Here is a 22,716-nt window from a genome sequence, read left to right on the forward strand (position 1 = left end):
CATTTACTTCCAAGAGCCCTAAATACTGGGGAGAGGGAAGAGAAACAAATTACCACTTATCCATTAGGAAACAAATAGGATTATGAAAGCAGAGCCAATTCTACACTCCAATTTGGGTCAGCAGATTTTCACCTTAGTATTCTATTCCAAGACTACCTCCTCTACTTTGAGGCCCAAAGGAACTGATTAAAAATATCATTTCAGGGTTTCCCTGGTGGCGCAGTGGTTAAGAATCTGCCTGCCAATGCAGGGGACACGGGTTAGAGCCCTGGTCCAGGAAGATCCCACGTGCCACGGAGCAACTAAGCCTGTGTGCCACAACTACTGAGCCTGCACCCTAGAGCCTGCAAGCCACAACTACTGAGCCCACATGCTGCAACCACAGAAGCCCGCGCGTCTAGAGCCCATGCTCCGCAACAAGAGAAGCCACCGCAATGAGAAGCCTGCGCACCGCAACGAAGAGTAGCCCCTGCTCGCCACAACTAGAGAAAGCCTGCGCACAGCAACGAAGACCCAACACAGCCAAAATAAATAAATAAATAAATTTATTTAAAATATATATATATATCATTTCAAAGTAGGCAAAATACCACACACATATTTGTTCTCACAGATAAACATACGGAAATCCAGGAAAGTTAAATGGATTGCTCAATTAAGCAAAGATTTCTTAGCTGTGACACCAAAAGTACCATCCATAAAAGAAAAAGCTGAGAAATTAAGCCTCATTAAAATTAGGAACTTCTACTCTTCAAAAGACACTATTAAGAAAATGAAAAGACAAGCCAAAGGCTGGGAGAATACATTTGTAAAATGTAATGCATATCTGATAAAGGAGTTACATCCAGAATTCACAAAGAACTCTTACAGCTTGATAATAAGATAAACAACCCAATCAAAATGGATTGTCCAAGGTCAGAACAAAAGACACAGCCAAAAACTGAGATCTCTAGCCTTGCTCAATGTTAATTTCATGATTTAAAACCGCAGTTCCATAAATCAGCCAAAAAAAAAAAAAAAAAGAAAGAAAAAAGAGAAAAACAGGGAAACAACTGAAAAAAAAATACTTATGTCATTGCTGTACTTGAACTTATTCAGTTTGGTCCTTTTCAAAATTATTAAAATATATATTGAGTTTAGGACCACTCCCAAACCCCTCTTGAACAAAAACAAAAAGAACCCTACCAAAGAGCAGTCTCAAAATAAGAAATTCCAAATCATCACACAAAATCAAGTAATCACTGAAATAATTAAAACAGACTTTTTTCCCTTCAGAATTACAAAAAATTAAACCCTTGTCTGGATACCTCAGGCCGATTCATATTTCCTTAGGCAAACAGGAAGAGCAAGTCCTCTAAGAGCCAAATTTCTTTTAGTAAGATCCCATATTTTCCTTCTCCAAAATAAAAATTGGGGGTTTTCCCTGGTGGTGCAGTGGTTGAGAATCAACCTGCCAATGCAGGGGACACGGGTTCGAGCCCTGGTCCAGGAAGATCCCACATGGCCCGGAGCAACTAAGCCCGTGCTCCACAACTACTGAGCCTGCACTCTAGAGCCCGCGTGCCTAGAGCCCGTGCTCCGCAATGAGAACCCACTGCAATGAGAAGCCCACGCACCGCAACGAAGAGCAGCCCCTGCTCGCCACAACCAGAGAAAAAGCCCGCCTGCAGCAACGAAGACGCAACGCAGCCATAAATAAATAAATTTTTAAATAAATAAATAGAAATAAAATAAAACTTGGATGACACAGAGACTTCTTTCCCTATCCTTTATAAATGTTTACCCCACCAAGTAAATGGTTAAAAGAGAATAGAGAATTCCAAAACTAGAGAAAAATGTAATGAAGGTCGTGCCCCAACCAACCTTCAGCTTTCCAGAAAGCACTACTTTTAACTTTTTTTTTTTTTTTTTTTTTTTTTTTGCTGTACGCGGGCCTCTCACTGTTGTGGCCTCTCCCCTTGCGGAGCACAGGCTCCGGACGCACAGGCTCAGCGGCCATGGCTCACGGGCCCAGCCGCTCCGCGGCATATGGGATCCTCCCAGACCGGGGCACAAACCCGTATCCCCTGCATCGGCAGGCGGACTCTCAACCACTGCGCCACCAGGGAGGCCCTACTTTTAACATTTTATCAAACATTCATTTACTGACGGACTATATAGTAGAGAATGGTTCTAGCTGCTTTGTCAACAACAGGATAAAAGGAAGACTAGCACAAGACCCAGAAGAGGTAGGCTGCAGCCTACAAGATAATTAAGACACCAAAAAACCAAACAACCCAATTAAAAAATGGGCAAAGTAATTGAACAGACATTTCTCCAAAAAAGATATACATTTATAGCACATGAAAAGACACTCAATATCACTAAGCACTGGAGAAATGCGAATAAAAACCACAATGAGATACCACTTCTCCCATCAGGATGGCTATTCTCTGAAGAAAACAAATGAAATGTTGGCATGGGTGTAGAAAACTGGAACTCTTGTGAACTGCTGGTGGGAATGTAAAATGGTATAGCTGCTGCAGAAAACACTATGGTGGATCCTAAAAAAATTAACATGGAATTAGTAACAAAAAGGTCCTACTGTATGGCACAGCAAACTACATTCAATGTCCTGGGATAAACCATAATGGAAAACAATATAAAAAAGAATTTATAGGGCTTCCCTGGTGGCGCAGTGGTTGAGAGTCCACCTGCCGATGCAGCGGACGCGGATTCGTGCCCCGGTCCGGGAGGATCCCACATGCCGCGGAGTGGCTGGGCCGGTGAGCCATGGCCACTGAGCCTGCACGTCCGGAGTCTGTGCTCTGCAGCGGAAGAGGCCACAACAGTGAGAGGCCCGCGTACCGCAAAAAAAAAAAAAAGAAAAAAGAATGTATATATGTGCATAATGAGTCACTCTGCTGTACAGCAGAAATTAACAACATTGTAAAACAATTATACTTCAATAAAAAAAAAAATTTAAAAACAACAACCAAAAAAACCTAGAATTCCTACTTGATCACTGATTCCACGTCTGGGAATATACCTAAAAGAACCGAAAGGAGAGACTCAAACAGATATTTATACAGCCACATTCACAGCATCATTATTCACAATAGCCAAAAGATAACCCAAATGTCCATCAATAGATGAACTGATAAACAAAATGTGATATACACATAAAACGGAATATTATTCAGCTTTTTAAAAGGAATGAAATTCTGGAACATGCTACAACATGAACTTTGAAGACACTGTGGTAAGTTAAATAAGCCAGCCACAAAGGACAAACATATGATTCTACTTACATGAGGTACCTAGAATAGTCAAATTCTACAGAGACAAAAATTAGCATAGCGGTTACCAGGGACTAGAGGAGGGGAATGGCGTTATTGCTTAATAATAGGTACAGAGTTTCAGTTTGGAATGATGAAATTCTGGAGATGCATAGTAATAGGTGTACAGCAATGTGAACAGATTCAATGTCACTGAACTGAACGCTTAAGAATGGTTAAAACTGTAAATTTTGTTATGTATATTTTACCACAATAGCAAACAAAAAATAATCAGGACAGATAAGTTCATCATTTTCTTTGCCCCTTAGAAATGAAAACATCAATTTACATAGTAAAATCAAACAGGGCAGACTGAACATATGTGCTACATCTCCATACTCTCCCAAAACCCCAACAAGATGAAATAAAGGACAAAGACAAAGGGAGAATAGATGACTGCAGATCAATGCCAGCAATATTCTGGACAAGGAAAAGCAGCGGTACCTAGGTTCTGCACATTTCAATACATACATAATACAGTTTTTAATTAAGACCTATAGTAATTCTTTCCTTCCAGAAATTCAAGGGAAAAAAAAGATAATCTAGGATTTCCGTTTGACTACTAGCTTTCCACAGAAGCAAATGCAGCTAATCCCTCTTCCACGTTCTTTTCCTTCCACAGCAGACCTATAATTAAATGAGCCACCTAAAAATCCCTTTTAATTTTCAGAACAAATGAACTCCAAAACCTAGGTTAGACCATGCTTCAAAAGTTCAAGGAACAAAAAACAAATCCCTTTTCCATTAAATGAGACTTAAATGTAGCTCAATTTGATGCTGTTGCTGCATATCTATGATGGCGGCAACTCTGTCTACTTTTCATAGGCCCAGTTCAATATTCTTATTCATCAATGAGGGAAATGTTACTATTTCAAATATTCTGAATGCTCAGGCTGTATCTAACACACTATTCAAATTACTTTCTAAAAAGACTACTTACAATAACTACATTTTGCATTTTAGTCAAGAATAAGGGACTAACTTTCCTGTGTATGTCAAGAAAATTTTCATGAGAAAGTATAAACAGAACAAAAGGCCTGGTGAAAATTAAATCCTAAAAATCACTTTCTCTGGTTATACAAAATAAACACATTCCACCTTTCTACATTTATCTGTTTTTTAAAACATTCTAAATCATAAATTAATTACTGTGTCAAGTTTCTGCAACAAAATTCTACATCTTTTCCATGAAAAAATCTTTTGTTAGTGTTTCCAAACCTTGTTAAATACAAAAATTCCATGTTTAAACTGAAGTCTACAGAAACTCCTCAGAGGTCAACTGAGCTGACCAAAAATGTGAAACTAGAAATGTAATAAGAAGTTGAACTACTTTGATTCTTCCTTTTCTATTCTTATGAAGCTGGGAAATCATAAGACTATGTACGTGATCCATCATTAAAGAGGGTGCTGGGGCTGAGTAATGAAGATCCACAACATGAAAAAAGAGGGACAGGACTTCCCTGGTGGCGCAGTGATTAAGAATCCACCTGCCAATGCAGGAGACGAGCCCTGGTCCAGGAAGATCCCACATGCCGCGGAGCAACTAAGCCCATGCGCCACAACTACTGAGCCTGTGCTCTAGAGCCCGCGAGCCACAACTACTGTAGGCCACACGCCTAGAGTCTGTGCTCCACGAGAGAAGCCACCGCAATGAGAAGCCCGTGCACTGCAACAAAGAGTGGTCCCCGCTCGCCGCAACTAGAGAAAGCCTGCGCGCAGCAACGAAGACCCAACGCAGCCAAAAAAAAAAGAAAAAAAAAAAGAGGGATAGCCTCTTTAGTATTATCCTCACATATCCCAGTTTTTTACAGAAGAATGAATATGGGAAAAGCTTTCAAAATCTGCCCTCCTTACTGCAGGGTCCTACTGTCACAGGGTGACCCAAATACAAGCTTCTGTCACTTTCCATTCTCACTACCACCTCCCTAGCCTGGTCTCCCTACCTCCAGACCCTACCAACCCTAGTTAAATACTGTAGACCTCAATATTACCAAATAAATCTTCATAAAATACCATTTCATCCTGTCAGTCAACAGGACTTAAGGTTATCCCAAAATAAGGTTATCCCAAAATAAGAAGGCTGGTGAAGGGGAGCAGAATTTTTCACCCCAAAATATGCTACTTTGGCATAAGGATTATTTTGAGCTAAAAACAATCAAAACTCAGCAGATTCAGTAAAAGCTCTTTACCTCCCCCTCAACTGCCTAAATTTACACTGGAAAGGAGGCCTGTACCAAGAAGAGAACTACTGCCAGAGATATCTTTTTACCTAAGAAACTTACCTGCATATCAAGGCAACCTTATTTTCCAAACATCTCCTCTCCTCTTCCTTTTGTATCCCCAGACCCCTACCCCTTGCCTTAGCTCAGGATGTTCATATAAGCCTCTATTAGGTGGCTGCCCTTTGGGTCTCATACTTTTATGGGGCTCCCATACCATATTTAGGAAATTCGTTTTTCTTCTGTTAATCTGTCTTATATAAATGACTAGACCAGCCAAAGAACCTAGAAGGGAAGAAGAGAAATGTTTTCTGCCCCTACACTGGTCTCTTAAATTTTTCCAAACTTTCTCTTCTTACGCAGACCACACAAACCCTCTTCAGATTAATCTAAATTCACTGTACTTCCACCATCTCAAGTCCATTCCTGCCATTTTGCCCATTCTGAATCCCAGTTTTAAATAACTTCTCTCCTCCTCTTTGCCTTAAATATTCTATATACTCCTCATTCAGCCCTAGACTTCTCTAAGGTACTGCTCGAACTTTAAAAATCTCTATGTGGGTAAGGACTTTCTTCCCAGAGGGCAGGGAACGTGCGTTATGCTGCAAAAAATTGAGCCTCAGATCAGAGGCTGCAGAGTGGCAACCCACAAGACAAATCCTGCCCACAGTGGTGATTTGCTTGGCTCACAGAGTTTTTTATGAATTCATTAAGTTGCCAACGTTTAAAAATAAAAATTTCTCTCAAAATCTGGAATTCTAGCTTCTGTTCAGAAAAAAGTTACGATGTTCAGGCCACACTCTGTCTACACGCCACCCCCCCTCAGCCCACTGCCAGATCAATAGTGAGCCAACACTGAATTATATATTTTAAAATGATGAATTTCACCTCAATTAAAAAAAAATAAAGTGGGCCAAAGCTGCATAACAGCTGCCTCACTGGAGTGACATGAATTCCCTAAATCACTTAAGTCCCAATCTGATCTATCATTACTGTTTAAAATGTTCATCTAGCCCTTGTAGGCATTTGACTTTACAGTGCTCACCCTAGATAAATTTACTGAATGAATTAATAAATTGAGAAGATAATTTTAAGAAGGACAAGGTTGGTGATGATGATAATGTGATAATGACAGCAACAGTAATACTGGCAATTAACATTTCCTGCTTATTTTGAGCCAACTATTGTTCAAGCAAAAATACATGATCTCATTTAGTCCACACAACAACCCTATGAATACATGCTACTATTATTCTCAATTTACAGATGAGGAAACAAAGGCACAAAGAAGTTAAGCAGGGCTTCCCTGGTGGCAAAGTGGTTCAGAATCTGCTTATCAATGTGGAGGACACAGGTTCAAGCCCTGGTCCGGGAAGATCCCACATGCCGCAGAGCAACTAGGCCCGTGCACAACTACTGAGCCTGCACTCTAGAGCCCGCGAGCCACAACTACTGAGCCCGCGGGCCTAGAGCCCGTGCTCCACAACAAGAGAAGACACCGCAATGAGAAGCCCGCACACCGCAATGAAGAGTAGCCCCCACTTGCCGCAACTATAGAGAAAGCCCATGCACAGAAGCAAAGACCCAACGCACCAAAAACTTAATAAATAAAATAAAGTAAACAAAGAAAGAAGTTAAGCAACTTGACCAAGGTCATGCTGCCAGGACACGGTAGAGCCAGAATTCAAAATCAGACAATCTAACTCCAGTACACACTGTTAACCCCTACAGCATGATTCCCTACCATACTTTCCTGTGACCAACTGAACTGACTCTCTGGAACGAAGAATCAAAGACTATATTTTAGGGGCTTCCCTGGTGGTGCAGTGGTTGGGAGTCCGCCTGCCAATGCAGGGGACATGGGTTCGCGTCCCAGTCTGGGAAGATCCCACATGCCGCTGAGCAGCTGGGCCCGTGAGCCATGGCCGCTGAGCCTGCACATCTGGAGCCTGTGCTCCGCAACAGGAGAGGCCACAACAGTGAGAGCCCCGTGTACCACAAAAAAAAAAAAAAAAAAAAAAAAAAATACAAAGTGATGATTCAGTACAATACTTCTTCTCTCTCCTGGAGTAGAAGGTTATATATATTAAGGTAAACAGTTTGCAGACATGAAAAAAACTGCAAGTTTCTTGAGGGCAGGGACTGCTTTTTCCATGAGTCCCTGCAATGCCTAGCACAAAGCAGCAGTTAGCATATATTCAATTGTATTAAAGGAACCAAGATATCCAAGTATCTTAAATTGCAGTGCAACAAAATCCTTATTATAGCATTTATCATCTTGCTGTTTACAATAATTACCGGTGAACAAGTTTGTTTTCCTGACAAAAAAACCAAAAAATCCTTGAGGCAGAGCACCCCTTGGGACCTAGCATAACAGGGGCTCAATAAATGCTTACTGAGTATTATAAACTTAACATTCCTATACTTAGATTACCTGTAAGTCTCTCTACCAATGTTTAAAGTAGAACTTAAGGGAATTCCCTGGCAGTCCAGTGGTTAGAACTCCACACTTCCACTGCAGGAGGCATGGTTCAATCCCTGGTTGGGGAACTAAGATCTTGCAAGCCATGAAGCGCAGCCAAAAAAAAAATAATAATAAATAAATAAAGTAGAACTTAAATGGTTTCTCATTTATAAAGCACTGGTTTTATGAAGTCCTATTATAAGATATTCCTGAGACCAGTCCTATATTATGATATCAACAAAGCCCTGAAAAATTAGTGAGCCGGCATATGAAGCACAGAGAACAATCAACGAGCTAGGAGAGAGTATTGTGTTCATACTTTCAATAGACAAGTAATGCAGTCCAGAGAGATTTAAGCGAATTGCTCAAGATCACAGAACTTAAGTAACAAGCAAGACCAAGGCCAGAACCCATGTCTCCTGAATACTGGCCCAGTTTTCTTTCCACAAAGAACTACTCTGTGAGCTCAGGATGAAGTGGATACTTTTAGAAATATTTTAAAGATATTTGGTATGGAGAATGATCTTTCCCAGTACATAACTTTTTGTGAGGTATTACATCACCATTAAAGATAGGAAATTTGCCTTGTTCCATTAACTGCAGATAACACCATCTTTTTCCCTTGTTCTACATTATTTTTTCATTTTCATGTCTTTCCTTTCACTATCCCCTGAGAATTTTTCTTACTATCTCTTATTTATTAACTTTTCCTCTTACCACTTCCCTTCCCTAGTATCTCTCACAAAGCACTCTATCTCCTTCTTTTCTCTCCATAATTATTAAAAAAAAACAGATTAAGCACATATTTGATTATAGCAGTGACCTGGGATACCGTAATAATCAAGTCACAGCCTTGGTCTCTTGGCATTTATAAGGCAATTTGTTAACAAAAATATATGCTAAACACAAAGGGTCACACAGTTGAATGAATAATAAACATTTTATTATTATGACGTTTACAGTGGAGACAAGAAGCCCAGTATGGATGAGACACGTATGAAGAAAGGTGGTAATGACAACAGTTGCAAGGTTAGGGTTAGGCAAGTGAAAGGGATCCTCTCTTCCTATTCAGCTTTCTCACCAATCAGTTCACGTGCTCTCCTTCATTCACACCCTATTCTCTTACTGCTTGACTTTTCCTATGCTCTACTTTTATTCTTAACCAGTAGCCTTCCTTTTCTCTCTCCTGATCTTTTATTTTTTTTCTCTCCTGATCTTTTAAAGTGCATCTGTCCTGTCCTGCTTTCCTTTTAAATATTATTGCCAACTCCTCCCACCTTGTAGATCTACATAATGCCTTAAGCTGTGAATTCATTTTTTTTCTAAAGATTTAATATGTATTATTTTATTGGGTTGGCCAAAAAGTTCGTTTGGATTTTTCCGTAACATCTTACAGAAAAACAGACGAAAGAACTTTTGGGCCAGCCCAATATTTGATCCTCACAACAATGCCAGGGAGGCAGGTAGGAATCCACACATCTATTTTACAAATATATAAACTGAGTCCTGTCAATATTAAGTAATTTGCTAACTATCAGTTTGTCAGTGGCAAAATCAAATCAAAACCCAGACCTTTTCTTTCCAAGTCCTCTATTCTTTTTCCGCTGAACCATATTGTCTTCTTTTTAATTCCTACACTTTTTAACCATATACATGCACATGTCTGGACAAGTATACAGAGATAAATGTTTATAAAATAGCACAAGTGGGAAAAGTTTATGTATGTCTAGGGAAGCTAGAAAAACAGAAAAGTCAGGACTCAAATTAAGAGTACAATGTGGCTCACATTGTACAATATGGCTAATCCTTCTATAGGCAGCTTTGGGTTTCAGGTCCAAGTAGAAACTGTCTATTTCTTCAACCAACTGATTTAGCCAGCACGAACACTGGTGTCTCCCCATACCTCCTCACAGCTGTTAACATGACCAGGGCTCACCCTCAGCACCATTCTTGCCCCCCAATCTCTCTCACAGGCATGCCACCATACCTGAAGTTTTCACTGTTTGAAGTCACTTCTTTGGGTTAAGGCGCTGTCTCCAGAAGGCCACTGTTAAATGCATGTTACCTGAGAGAGGAAGGAGGGTCCATTAACACATTATTCCTATGGTTAAACACATCAGATCAGCAATGACCTTAGGAATCTGACAGCACAATGTCCTTTAAAAAGTTTCATGGGAGAGAGAATTTTTGATGGAGCAGGCAGGGTAAGAAGGTGAGTCGGGGAGAAAATGACTCACACTCTGTAAGGGGTGACCCCCACCTGCGTACAGCTACATGGCAAAACGAGGATGGCCACATAAACACATACTCTACCTATTGGGGTCACAGTAAGGACTATCCCTGCAACTTGGAAGCTCCTAGGGATAAGAAAAGAAAAAGTACCCCAAGGATCAGTGTATAGCCAGTTCTGAAAAGAAGTAAAGAGCTGAGTTGGCAGTAGTTCTCCAAGGACAGTACACTGCTAGACTGAAAGAGGACAGAGGCAAGGAACAGCTTCTGGTTAACTACTTCTAGTTGTGAGGCTAGTTTCCAATCCAACATTTTTAGCTGAGGGCTGACCTCTCAACCAGAGAATGCTGCAATTCAATTCTGCAACCCGCCCCCTTGCTAATTTATATTGACTCAAAGCCAATATCATTTACAGCCACAAACATCAACATGCCTTTACTGAGTGCATATTATGAGCGCAAAATTTGGCTAGGTGCTATAAATACAGGAGGGGGGAAAAAAAAACTTTATACACTTTTGCCTTAATTCATATAAAGGAAACCAATTCCCAAAACCCAAAACAGAGAGAAGGGTGAGGAACAAGAAAGGAAGCCGGTGGGGAGGGGGGAACACTATTTCCTATGAGTACTAACACAAATTTCTTTTTTTTTTTTTTTAAATAAATTTATTTATTTATTTTTGGCTGTGTTGGGTCTTTGTTGCTGTGCACGGCCTTTCTCTAGTTGCGGTGAGTAGGGGCTACTCTTCATTGCAGTGCGCAGGCTTCTCATTAAGGTAGCTTCTCTTGTTGCGGAGCATGGGCTCTAGGCGCACGGGCTTCAGTAGTTGTGGCATGCGGGCTCAGTAGTTGTGGCTCACGGGCTCTAGAGCGCAGGCTCAGTAGTTGTGGTACACGGGCTTAGTTGCTCCGCAGCATGTGGGATCTTCCCGGACCAGGACTCGAACCCGTGTCCATTGGCAGGCGGATTCTTAACCACTGCACCACCAGGGGAGTCCCAACACAAATTTCTTAAGCCAGAATGAACACAACAAAACTCACTTCTAGGCCAAAGTTCCTTGTTAAACTCTTAGCTAAACACTGAAGAGGCTCAGGCTAGAAATACTTTTTTTCTTTTGGTCTAATACCAAAAGCTCTTTAGTAGCACACATTCATCCTGATACACTGGAGAAGAGGCTAAGAGTTACAAAACTTGGTTCTACTTCTAGCTCTGATTCTTAACTAATTTTTTTTTTCCTTTTTTAAATTTATTTATTTTTGGCTGCACTGGGTCTTCGTTGCTGCGTGCGGGCTTTCTCTAGTTGCAGCGAGCGGGGGGCTACTCTTCGTTGCGGTGTGCGGCCTTCTCTTTATGGTGGCTTCTCTTGTTGCAGAGCATGAGCTCTAGGTGTGTGGGCTTCAGTAGTTGTGGCTTGTGGGCTCTAGAGTGCAGGCTCAGTAGTTGTGGCACACGGACTTAGTCGCTCCGCGGCATGTGGGATCTTCCCGGACCAGGGCTTGGAGCCGTGTCCCCTGCACTGGCAGGCGGATTCTTAACCATTGTGCCACCAGGAAGTCCCAGTTTTTTTTTAAACAAACAGAAAACTAACAGGTTGGACTAGTCTAAGAATAGCATATACCTGGCACATATACTACCCATTAGATAACTAGTGTCCACAGGAGGAATCACTAATCAATCATAACTCACTTTCCCAGAGAATGCATATGATCAAAATCCTTCTCAACACAGGGCTCTGGTAGCTACTTCAAATGAAAGTTGGCCCATAAAACAAAATATATCTGCCACTGCAGACTGTAGATAATCTCTACAATCTCTTCCAGCTCTAAAATTCCACAACCAAGTTTCTAAGGGTGGGAGAAAAACACTTCCAACAAGCTTATCAATAGTACTGATAGTCATAAATTTCAGTCTAATCTCCAAATTCTACAAATTGCACCTGATCAAGGATGCTAATGAACAATACTTTCTGATACCATTAACATACATAACCTATCAATATTATTCTGATTTGTTAATGGGTTCTTTTGACAGAAAAGGAACCTTTTACCCAGACTGGCCCTAAAGAAATCCTCATACAAAAACAGGGCAACAATACTGCACTAGTAAAGAACTAAATCCAATCCCTTGATCATCCCCACAGCCCCTCTACAAGGTCAAGCCTTTCACTTCTCACCTAGACCTCTGCAACAGCCACTCTTCCATCCTTTTTCACTCTTGTCACCAGAGCAATCTTTCTAAAGCAAACATCCACTCATATCACTTCCCTGTTCAAAAATGTGTATCTATTGCTAACAACATAAAACAAGTTTTTTTGCATTACACTTAGAACTTTTCATATAGTAGCCTTTTACCTTTCTGGCCTCACATCCACAGTGCCCTCCTTCCGCATCCCACTCCCCGCTCTCTTTTTCTTCCACAATCCTCTCTATTTACGCACAGTATTAAGGTGTTTCCTCTGTCTGCCCTCCTCCCTTTCCCCATCACAATCCCCATCCTACTCATCACCTAACACCCAACTTAGGTCCAGGAGCAGATCCTTCTTCCTTCTCAGGTCAACCAGGACACAACTGGTTACCTCCTCTACTATCTCAAAGCTTTTTGGTTTATCCAAAGTATTGTTTGTCTCAATAGTTCCCAAGACTATCAGAATTGCCTGAGGCAAGTTTTAACCCAAAGGTATTAAATCAATCTCAGGGAATGAGGCCCTGAAATTTCTACTTTTCAAAAGCTCCCCTAATTATTCTAATGGTCAAATCTGGGGGCTAGTGGTTTGTCTCTTCCAATAGGTGTAAAGATAGTTCTTTAACTAATGTAGAAATGATTTATTCTAGAATACACTGAAGAAGTATTCTGCACTTGTTTATTTCATATCATATCCTTGCTGACTTGACTCATATGCTGAAGATGAAGGAATTCCTTTTGGACTCACACCCCAAAAAATTTACATTCACTGTTCAAAAAAAAGCAGGTGAATTTCCACCTTCATTTCTAAATCTTAAAAATGAAGTAATCGTAACTTGAGTAAACCTATGAATACACAGTGAAGCCTCTCACCAGAGCTGCCATGAGAACTTTACTTCGGCTGAGAAACAAATCCTTAGCCCATTTTGAGGGTGGAAATACACTGCCTTTAGTACTTCCTTAAGACCTAATTATGTCAGGAATACATGCGAGACCCCAACTAAGTACAATGATAGGTGTCTGGCTCAAGTGCCTCGTTAATTTTCAAAGAAAAATCCCACTCTTCTTTCCCCACCCCTCATTCCCAAGAAAGTATAATGAAGCTGTAGAATAATGGCAGAAAATCTAACAAGATTAAGATATGAATATAACGAAGACAACAAGCTGAGTTGTTAATGGGAACCGTGGATTTCGGGTAGTTTGAAAATTCACCTGGTTACATTGCTAACTTGGGGCCCAACGTCTACCTGGGGTAAAAAAAACCGTGTGTTTATCTCTCTTTGAGTCGCGGCCCGGAGCTAAGTATGAAAACTTGAATTCCCCACTTAGTCACCCCTAAGTCATGTCCTCATCACGGCTACTTTTTTCTTCTCTGCACTAAAGAAAAGGGCACTCTCAGGAGGAAGGACACTGACAGCTCCACGTCTGCAAAACTCCGCGCCGACGGCGGGCGCGGAGGAGGACGCCGGGGCCGGGACCACCATGCCGGGGGACAATGGAGGGAGGAGGGGAGTGGAAAAGAGAAGAGAGACAGCCCCTGTACTGGGCCCCTCGCGCGAGTGGGGGCTCCAAAAAGTCTCGGGAAGGGCAGCGGGTGGCAGGTGGGCCCGGCCACCGCCCCTCGCAGGGCCACGTCGCCCGCGCCGGCCGCTGCCGCCCGGCCCCGCGCGTAGGCCGGGCCGCGGCAGAGTGGCCCCCGGGCGGGGCTGAGGGGCTCGGGGCCAGACCCTGCGGGCGCCCACTGCGGCCCAGTCCTCTCATAAGTTGGCGCCCGCGAAGCTAGGGGCTCCGGACGCCTGAGCCCAAGAGTGGCCGCTGGGTGCGTCCAGCCGACCCACCCCGACCCCCGCCGGGCCCCTGCCACTAGCCCGAGCTCCCCGCGCCCCCCACGGGCACCGGCTATGAGGGAAGAGGAAGCAGCCGCGGCTCTGGGGTCCCGGCTGACGCGCCGCACTCCTCCATCCCTCGTTCTCCTCGGACACGCTTATCCAGGACCCTCCCTCTCCCCAGAACTGCCTCCAGTGCGCCCGCGGGTTTTTACCGGGAGTCGGGGCGGCGGCGACTCTTCAGTCCCTCGACTAAGATGGCAGCCGGTCCTGAGCCCGGACCACAGCTACTAGAGCGAGTTGGCGGCCAACACGCAGGCGCCTCCAGCTCGAGAGCGATCCGGCCTACAAGCCCCAGAAGGCCTTGCGCACTAGCCCGCTGCCGGCAGGAAGAGCTCGCAGAGGCTGATGAGCGCAGCTAAATCGGGGTTTAAGCTCAGTCAGGTGGGAGGGACGCTTGGATTGCTCCCAGGACCTCTAGGCTTTTTTGAAAACCCTCGTAATCACACACCAGAACCTCTAAAAGCTGTAGCTGCGGATCCAAAACTCTAGTGTGCATCAGAATCACCTGAAGGGCTTGTTAAAACTTAAGACTACTGGGCCCCACCCCCAGGGTTTCTAATTCATCAGATTTGGGATAGGACCTAATAATTTTAATAATTTACATTTCGGACAAGCTCTCTGGTGTGCTACTGGTAGGAGATCACACTTTGAGAACCACTGAACTGTAGCTTAGTCCTTAGGAAAGTACACTTAGGAGTTGCATTGATTGGATTCAACTCCACCTTTTAACAGGGTGCACTTAGGGCTGATGAAAACAGCTTACACGTAAGTGGTGCCAACATGGCAGGTGTTCTAAGAGCTGATCAATAAGATTCTTTTTTGGTTTTTAACACTTATTTATTTAGGCTGCGTGGGGTCTTAGTTGCAGTATACAGGGTCTTAGTTGCCGCATGTGGACTTTGTGTGGACTTCTTAGTTGTGGCATGCAGGCGGGATCTAGTTCCCCGACCAGCAATGGAACCCGGGCCCCATGCATTGGGAGCACGGAGTCTTACCCACTGGACCACCAGGGAAGTCCCCTGATCAATAAGATTCTTTAATCCTCACAACAAATCTATGAAGGAAGTACCTTCATTTTCCTCACTTTACAGATGCACAAACCAAGTCACAAGTTGGATAACAACCCAGGCAGTCTGGTTTCAGAGTCCAACCTCTTAACTTCCTTCATGGGTTGTGAGAATAGGCTGTGCAAGTGGACTCAGAGGCACAACTAAGTGCTTAGTAATTAGTGACCTTTGCTATTATTGTTTAGCATGTTCCTCTTAATGAAAATAGTATTTTACCATCTGTAAAGTCACTTACACTTTTCAAATACTTTGAAATCCTCCATGTCAATGTTTCCTGCAATGTACCTTAGGAGAGCTTGTTAAACATACAGATTCCTATAAGCCCACCCCATTCACATTGTCTAGTGCAGTGGTTCTCAAACTCTAGTGCCCATCAGAATCACGTGGAGGACTTAAACCACAGTTTGCTGGGCCTCACCCCCAGGATTTCCGATTTGGTAACTCTGAGGTCAGGCCTCAGATTTTACATTTTTAACCACAGGCCACACTTGGAGAATCACTGTGGTAGGCAGTGTTTCTCACCTTTTCTTGAAATTATCATCTCTGTAAGGAACATTTTTACACTCTTTTTTTCTTTTTGGCCGCCCCACGCAGCATGCGGGATCTTAGTTCCCGGTCCAGGCCTGTGCCCCCTGCAGTGGAAGCACGGAGGTTTAACCACTGGATCGCCAGGGAAGTCCTAGGCATTTTTTCCTAAATTCCATCATGAAATTTTAATATCACAAACATACTGTTTATCAATTTATGTGCCATATATCTGTGCTTTTACAAAAAAATTGGGGGGCAGAGGGAATTCCCTGGCGGTCCAGTGGTTAGGCTCCACGCTTTCACTGTGGAGGGTGCAGGTACAGTCCCTGGTTGGGGAACTAAGATCCTGCAAGCTGTGCAGCGCCACATAACAAAAACAAAAGCATAAATTTAGAAAAAGAATTTAAAAAAATTACCTCTGCACCCCCAACCAATTTTTGTCCTATTAAGAATGGGGAAATGTGGATTTTTTAACTAGTGCCCCAGGTGATTCTTATCACTAGGCAAGATTGGGGAACACAGTGTGCCTTTAAGGTATGAGGTATTTTTATGCCCATTATACAGAGAGGGAAATGAGTCTCAAGGAAATTAGGTGAATGGTCCAGATCACTCAGCCAGGAACCAGGGATCCAACCGAAGTCCGCTCCAGATTCTGTCTTCATATACAATTTTTATACTATCTAATGTTAGGCAAAACTAATGTATGGTGTTTGAAGTCAGAACAGTGATTACCTTTGAGGGAAGGTAATACCAGGAAGGAGACAAAAAAGGGGGTTCTTGGGGCTGGTAAAAATGTTCTGTGTCTTGACCTGGGTGCTGGTACACAGGCATGTTCACTTTGTGAAAATTCATCAAGCTGCATACTTATGATATGTGTATTTTTCTGTATATTATATGTCAAGCAAAGTATATATAAAACAAACATATGTTTTAAATGTATACTCATTTTATTCCAAAAATGCGTCTCTTCCTACTACATGCCAGCTTCTCTAACTTTAGAGTGCATCAGAATCAGCTGGAGGGCTTATTAAAACCCAGATTGCCAAGTAACACACCCAGAATTTCTTAAGTCAGGAAGTTCTGGAATCAGGCCCAAGAATTCGCATTTCTAACAATTCCCAGGTGATGTTGATGCCTAAGAATCACATTTTGAGAACCACTATGCTGGGTGGACTATGATATCCTAACCTTCTTGCTCATACCAACAGGGTAGATTAGCTGTGATCTGGGAGGTAGAACCTAGCAGAATTAATGTCAGGCTTCTTCAGAGGCACATAGATCAAGGAGCTAGTTCTGACTATCAACATCTTACTTCAGGGGTTTTAGGGAAACCCCCTGAACCTCAGTGGCCAAATCTCTAAATAGGAATAATAGATACTGCCTCCTAGGATGTTGTGAAGATTCTAGGACATCCAGGGTAAGTAGTTAGTTGGTGGTTCTCCAAGGAGAAGCTGGGTTGGTGAGGGCAGATAATCCCAGCCTGGGCATTTCCTCATCTCCCATGCTGTATGGTTCTGGCTCCCAAGTTCCCTGATCCAAAAGCCAGTCTAGTCTTGGCCTGATCAGAATGTAGGACTGGTGGCTAATAGAGCCTTGAGCCACCTACATCCTCCTTCTGCCTTGGACAGCCAGGTCAACCTGGGACAGGACCCAGCCCTGCTAGAGCAGGGGCAGGAAGCCTGGGAGAGGCCCCCACCAGCAAGGGAAGGAGTTTCCCAGGCCTTTGGAGAGAGAAGGAAGCAGGGATGCAGAGCTGGAAGGAGTGGGGAGAGAAACCCCAGCAGCCCACATGCCACCTGTCACTTACTGGCTTTCCCTGCAGAACACTTAGTCACGCTGCTGTCCCCCCACTTCCCTGGAGTCATTCTGCATTCAATGCTAGAGGAAGGGAAACACTTGAAAAGTGGCAGAACTGTGTGTTGATGGAGAGAAGACACTGCATGGGGCTTCTGGGAGCCTCAGATCTGGGTCCAAAGAAACCACTGAAGACCTGAGGTCATGGCTCATCATTTTCCCTCTTTAAGACTGTTTTGTTGGGACTTCCCTGGTTGTCCAGTGGGTAAGACTCCACACTCCCAATGCAGGGGGCCTGGGTTTGATCCCTGGTCGGGGAACTAGACATGCGGACTCTCAGTTGCGGCATGCAACTAAGAGTCCACATGCCACAACTAAAAGATCCTGCATGCCGCAACTAAGACCCGGTGCAGCCTAAATAAATAAATAAATAAATATTTTTTTAAAAAAGGGACTTCCCAGGTGGCACAGTGGTTAAGAATCCACTGCCAATGCAGGGGACACAGGTTTGAGCCCTGGTCCAGGAAGCTCCCACATGCCACGGAGCAGCTAAGCCCATGTGCCACAACTACTGAACCCGTGCTCTAGTGCCCGTGAGGCACAACTACTGAGCCCACATGGCCCAACTACTGAAGCCTGAGCACCTAGACCTCGTGCTCTGCAACAAGAGAAGCCACCGCAACGAGAAGCCCGCGTACTGCAAGGAAGCCCCCACTTGCTGCAACTAGAGAAAGCTCACTTGCAGCAGTGAAGACCCAATGCAGGCAAAAAATAAATAAATAAATAAATAATTTTTTTTAAAAAGACTGTTTTGTCATCTGCAAAATGAGGTACACAAGTTCTGTCCCTAGTCACCTCAGTCCCTCCCTCCCAGGTAGGGTTGCCAGATTTAGAAAATAAAAATGTAGGAAGGGGCTTCCCTGGTGGCGCAGTGGTGGAGAATCTGCCTGCCAGTGCAGGGGACACAGGTTCGAGCCCTGGTCTGGGAGGATCCCACATGCCGCAGAGCAACTGGGCCCGTGACCCACAACTGCTGAGCCTGAGCGTCTGGAGCCTGTGCTCTGCAACATGAGAGGCCACGATAGTGAGAGGCCCGCGCACCGCGATGCAGAGTGGCCCCCGCTCGCCGCAACTAGAGAAAGCCCTCGCACAGAAACGAAGACCCAACAAAGTCAAAATTTAATTAATTAATTAATTTAAAACAACAACAACAACAAAAAAAACCCAAATGGTTCTTTAAAAAAAAAAAAGTAGGATGCTCAGTTAAATTTGAGTTGCAATAAAAAATTAATATTTTTTAGTATAAATATGTGACAAATGCTGCATGTAACATTCTTACACTCATTTTTTAAACTGTTTATCTAAAATTCAGATTAAATTGGGCATCATGTATTTTATTTGGTAACCCTACTTCCAGGGCTTTATACACTTTCTCCATTGGGGTAGTGAAATTAAATGCCTCCAAGGACCAGTAATAAATAGCCATAAACAGTGCTCAGCACCTCCTCCTGCAGTTTTTGGGAGGACTTAGTTTCAGAGGAGCATTTGTAGGACTGAAGAACTCCCTGAGATAATAAACAGCATGCCAGAGCTTCTCCTAGTCCTGTTCATTATCCTCAGTACCTCTTTTCTTGCTCTCAAACATGAAGTTGTCCCTCTCCTAGGAAAGCCCCATTGGCCCATAGCTACAGATTGCAGATCAGAATCACTTCTTGCCCACAGTTCTCACTGGAAATGTCTATCCTAAACTGAAATATACCTGTCTTTAAAAAAAAAAAAAGTCATGCCTGCAAATTCCTCAAGCAAAAATGGAATCAAGAGACAAGCATCCAGGTCACATTATGCAAGATGGAAAGGTGTCATCAGACCAGTAACTCCGGGGAATCTTAGAACTCAGCCTTGACTCATGTAAACTTCAGAGGCGGTAAAGGCTGCAATTAGAGATATAGGAACATGTGACTTTGTTTTCAGTCCTGGAGGACCTTCTAAACTTGGAGGGAGGAGGGGCAGGTCCTGAAAGGTCAAATGCTTCAGTCACGTGTGTTCAGGCTGCTTCCTCAACTGTGAAACAGGACTAAACTCTTAGGGTTGTGAGGAGGATAAAATGAGAGAGCGTTAACACAGTACAGGACCATAGTAAGTGTTCAATTAAAATTAGTGCTTGATTTTTCACATGAGGCAGCTGTGTGCCAAAGAGGTTTGAGGACTTGCCTGAGATCAACTAGTAACTGGTGGAGTGGGATTCAAATTTGGTCAGCTGACTCTAGAGCCCTCACTCTTATCCTTTAAGCCAGTATCTTCCAAGGGGTTGTGCATTGATGATGCACACAAAATGATTTTAGGTGGTACCAAAAGTGGCCATAAAAAAAACAAAAAAAAACCCAGGGCCTCCCTGGTGGCACAGTGGTTAAGAATCCACCTGCTAATGCAGCTGACACGGGTTTGAGCCCCGGTCCCAGAAAATCCCACATACATGCAACAGAGCAAATAAGCCCATGCACCACAACTACTGAGCCTGTGCTCTAGAACCCACGAGCCATAACTATTGAGCCCGCGAGCCACAACTATTGGGCCCACGTGCCACAACTACTGAAGCCCGCGTGCCTAGAGCCTGTGCTCTGCAACAAGAGAAGCCACGACAATGAGAAGCCCGTGCACTGCAATGTAGAGCAGCCCCTGCTCACTGCAACTAGAGGAAGTCCACGCACAGCAACGAAGACCGAACACAGCCAAAAATAAAAACAAATAAATAAATTAATTTAAAAAAACCAAAACAGGTGTTGGCCTTGTTCTCCGTTTTTGTGTTTTTCTTTTTGCAGACGCTGCCCTGCTCTCATCAGCCTCTGGCCTGCCATCTCCTTGAATCCTAACACCATGCCTTCAATTAAGTTGCAGAGTTGTGATGGAGAGATATTTGAAATTGATGTTGAAATTGCGAAACAATCTGTGACTATTAAGACCATATTGGAAGATTTGGGAATGGATGATGAAGGAGATGATGATCCAGTCCCCTTGCCAAATGTTAATGCAGCAATATTAAAAAAGGTCATTCAGTGGTGCACCCACCACAAGGATGATCCTCCTCCTCCTGAGGATGATGAGAGCAAAGAAAATCGAACAGATGATACCCCTGTTTGGGATCAAGAATTCCTGAAAGTTGACCAAAGATTTTTTGAGCTAATACTGGCAGCAAATTACTTAGACCTCAAAGGCCTGCTTGATGTTACCTGCAAGACTGTTGCCAATATGATCAAGGGGAAAATTCCTGAGGAGATTCGAAAGACATTCAATATCAAAAATGATTTTACTGGGGCCTCCCTGGTGGCGCAGTGGTTGAGAGTCCGCCTGCCGATGCAGGGGATACGGGTTCGTGCCCCGGTCTGGGAGGATCCCATATGCCGCGGAGCGGCTGGGCCCGTGAGCCATGGCCGCTGAGCCTGTGCGTCCGGAGCCTGTGCTCCGCAACGGGAGAGGCCACAACAGTGAGAGGCCCGCGTACAGCAAAAAAAAAAAAAAAAAAAAAATGATTTTACTGAAGGAGAGGAAGCCCAGGTACGCAAAGAGAACCAGTGGTGTGAGGAGAAGTGAAACTTTGTGTCTGATGCTGTAACACTGTTAAGGATTGTTCCAAATACTAGTTGCACTGCTTTGTTTATAATTGTTAATATTAGAAAAACAGTCCACAAATGCAGCAGCAAATCAGTTGTATTAGCAGAATGTTGTCCTCACTGCATGTGTAGTTTCAGTACAGATTCCAAACTTATGGCTCAGTTTCTTCTAGTATGATCAAAAGTTCTTTTTTCTTTGTTCTGAATAAAATTGAACTGTGAGTTCTCTATAGAAAGTGGCATTTTGGGCTTTCCCTCTTTTTGTAAAGCAATTTCTGCCTAGTTTATTGTCCAGTTAACTTTAGTTTAGTGACTTTTAAAAGTTGGCATTGGAAATAAAGCAACTTGCAAAAATTTTTCTGAAATAGAAAACAACAAAAACTTTTCATTATGAAAAATTTCAAAGATATATAAAAGAAAAGAAAATAGTATAATGAATTTCCAGCTTCACCCAGCTTCAAATAGCAACTCATTAACAATAGCTTTCATCTATTACCTCTGCCGATGGCTTCTTTTGAAGCAAATGCCAGACATCATATTATTTCATATGTAACTATTTTGGTAGAATTTGGTATGGTAATTTTAAAAATTTTTATTTTATTGAAGTATAGTTGATTTACAATGTTGCATTAATTTCTCTGCACAGCAAAGTGATTCAGTTATACATATATATGCATTCCTTTTCATATTCTTTTCTATTATGGTTTATCACAGGGTATTAAATATAGTTCCCTGTGCTATACAGTGCAAGCTTGTTTATCCATTCTCTATATAATAGTTTGCATCTGCTAATCCCCAACTCCCAATCCATCCCTGTGCCAACACCCTCCATACAAAAATCTCTTAAAACTTGGTAATAAGAAGACAAACAACCCCATCTAAAAAGAGGCAATAGGGACTTCCCTGGTGGTGCATTGGTTAAGAATCTGCCTGCCAATGCAGGGGACATGGGTTTGAGCCCTGGTCCGGGAAGTTCCCACATGCTATGGAGCAACTAAGCTGGTGCGCCACAGCTGCTGAGACTGCGCTTTACAGCCGGTGAGCCACAACTACTGAATCCCGTGCGCCTAGAGCCCGTGCTCCACAACAAGAGAAGCCACCATAAACAGAAGCCTGTGCACCGCAATGAAGAGTAGCCCCCGCTCACCACAACTAGAGAAAGCCCCCGTGCAGCAACAAAGACCCAACGCAGCCATAAATAAATAAATTAATTAATTAATTAAAAAATTTTTTTTAAATTAAAAAATAAAAAGGGGCAATAGATATGAACACATTTCACTAAAGAAAGTACAGGAATAAGCACATGAAAAGATGCCCAACATCATTAGCCATTAGTGAAAAACAAAATAGGATGCCATTTTATACCCACTAGAGTGGTTATTTAAAAAAAAAAAAAAACAGACAATAACAAAGTTGGCAAG

General features: G+C 43.0%; 1 protein-coding gene and 1 pseudogene across 3 annotated transcripts in view; one reads left to right on the forward strand and one right to left on the reverse strand.

Annotated features, from left to right (window-relative positions):
• ITCH (itchy E3 ubiquitin protein ligase) overlaps nt 1–14,554 on the reverse strand; it is a 123,713-nt gene extending 109,159 nt beyond the window's left edge. For both annotated transcript variants that reach the window (XM_082644639.1, XM_082644640.1), the window contains exons 1-2: nt 14,451–14,554; nt 9,988–10,065 (exon numbers count right to left, since the gene is read on the reverse strand). The gene's annotated coding sequence lies outside the window, so the exon portion shown is untranslated. The remainder of the gene's footprint in view (nt 1–9,987; nt 10,066–14,450) is intronic.
• Nucleotides 14,555–20,490: 5,936 nt separating this feature from the next.
• LOC309816818 (S-phase kinase-associated protein 1-like) lies at nt 20,491–21,481 on the forward strand (annotated as a pseudogene). Its single transcript has 2 exons — nt 20,491–21,005; nt 21,231–21,481. The product of its transcript is annotated as an S-phase kinase-associated protein 1-like (transcript).
• The last annotated feature ends 1,235 nt before the right edge of the window (nt 21,482–22,716 follow it).

This window comes from Mesoplodon mirus (genome assembly GCF_964341445.2).
Source record: "Mesoplodon mirus genome assembly, chromosome: 15".
In the NCBI taxonomy this organism is placed as follows: domain Eukaryota; kingdom Metazoa; phylum Chordata; class Mammalia; order Artiodactyla; family Ziphiidae; genus Mesoplodon; species Mesoplodon mirus.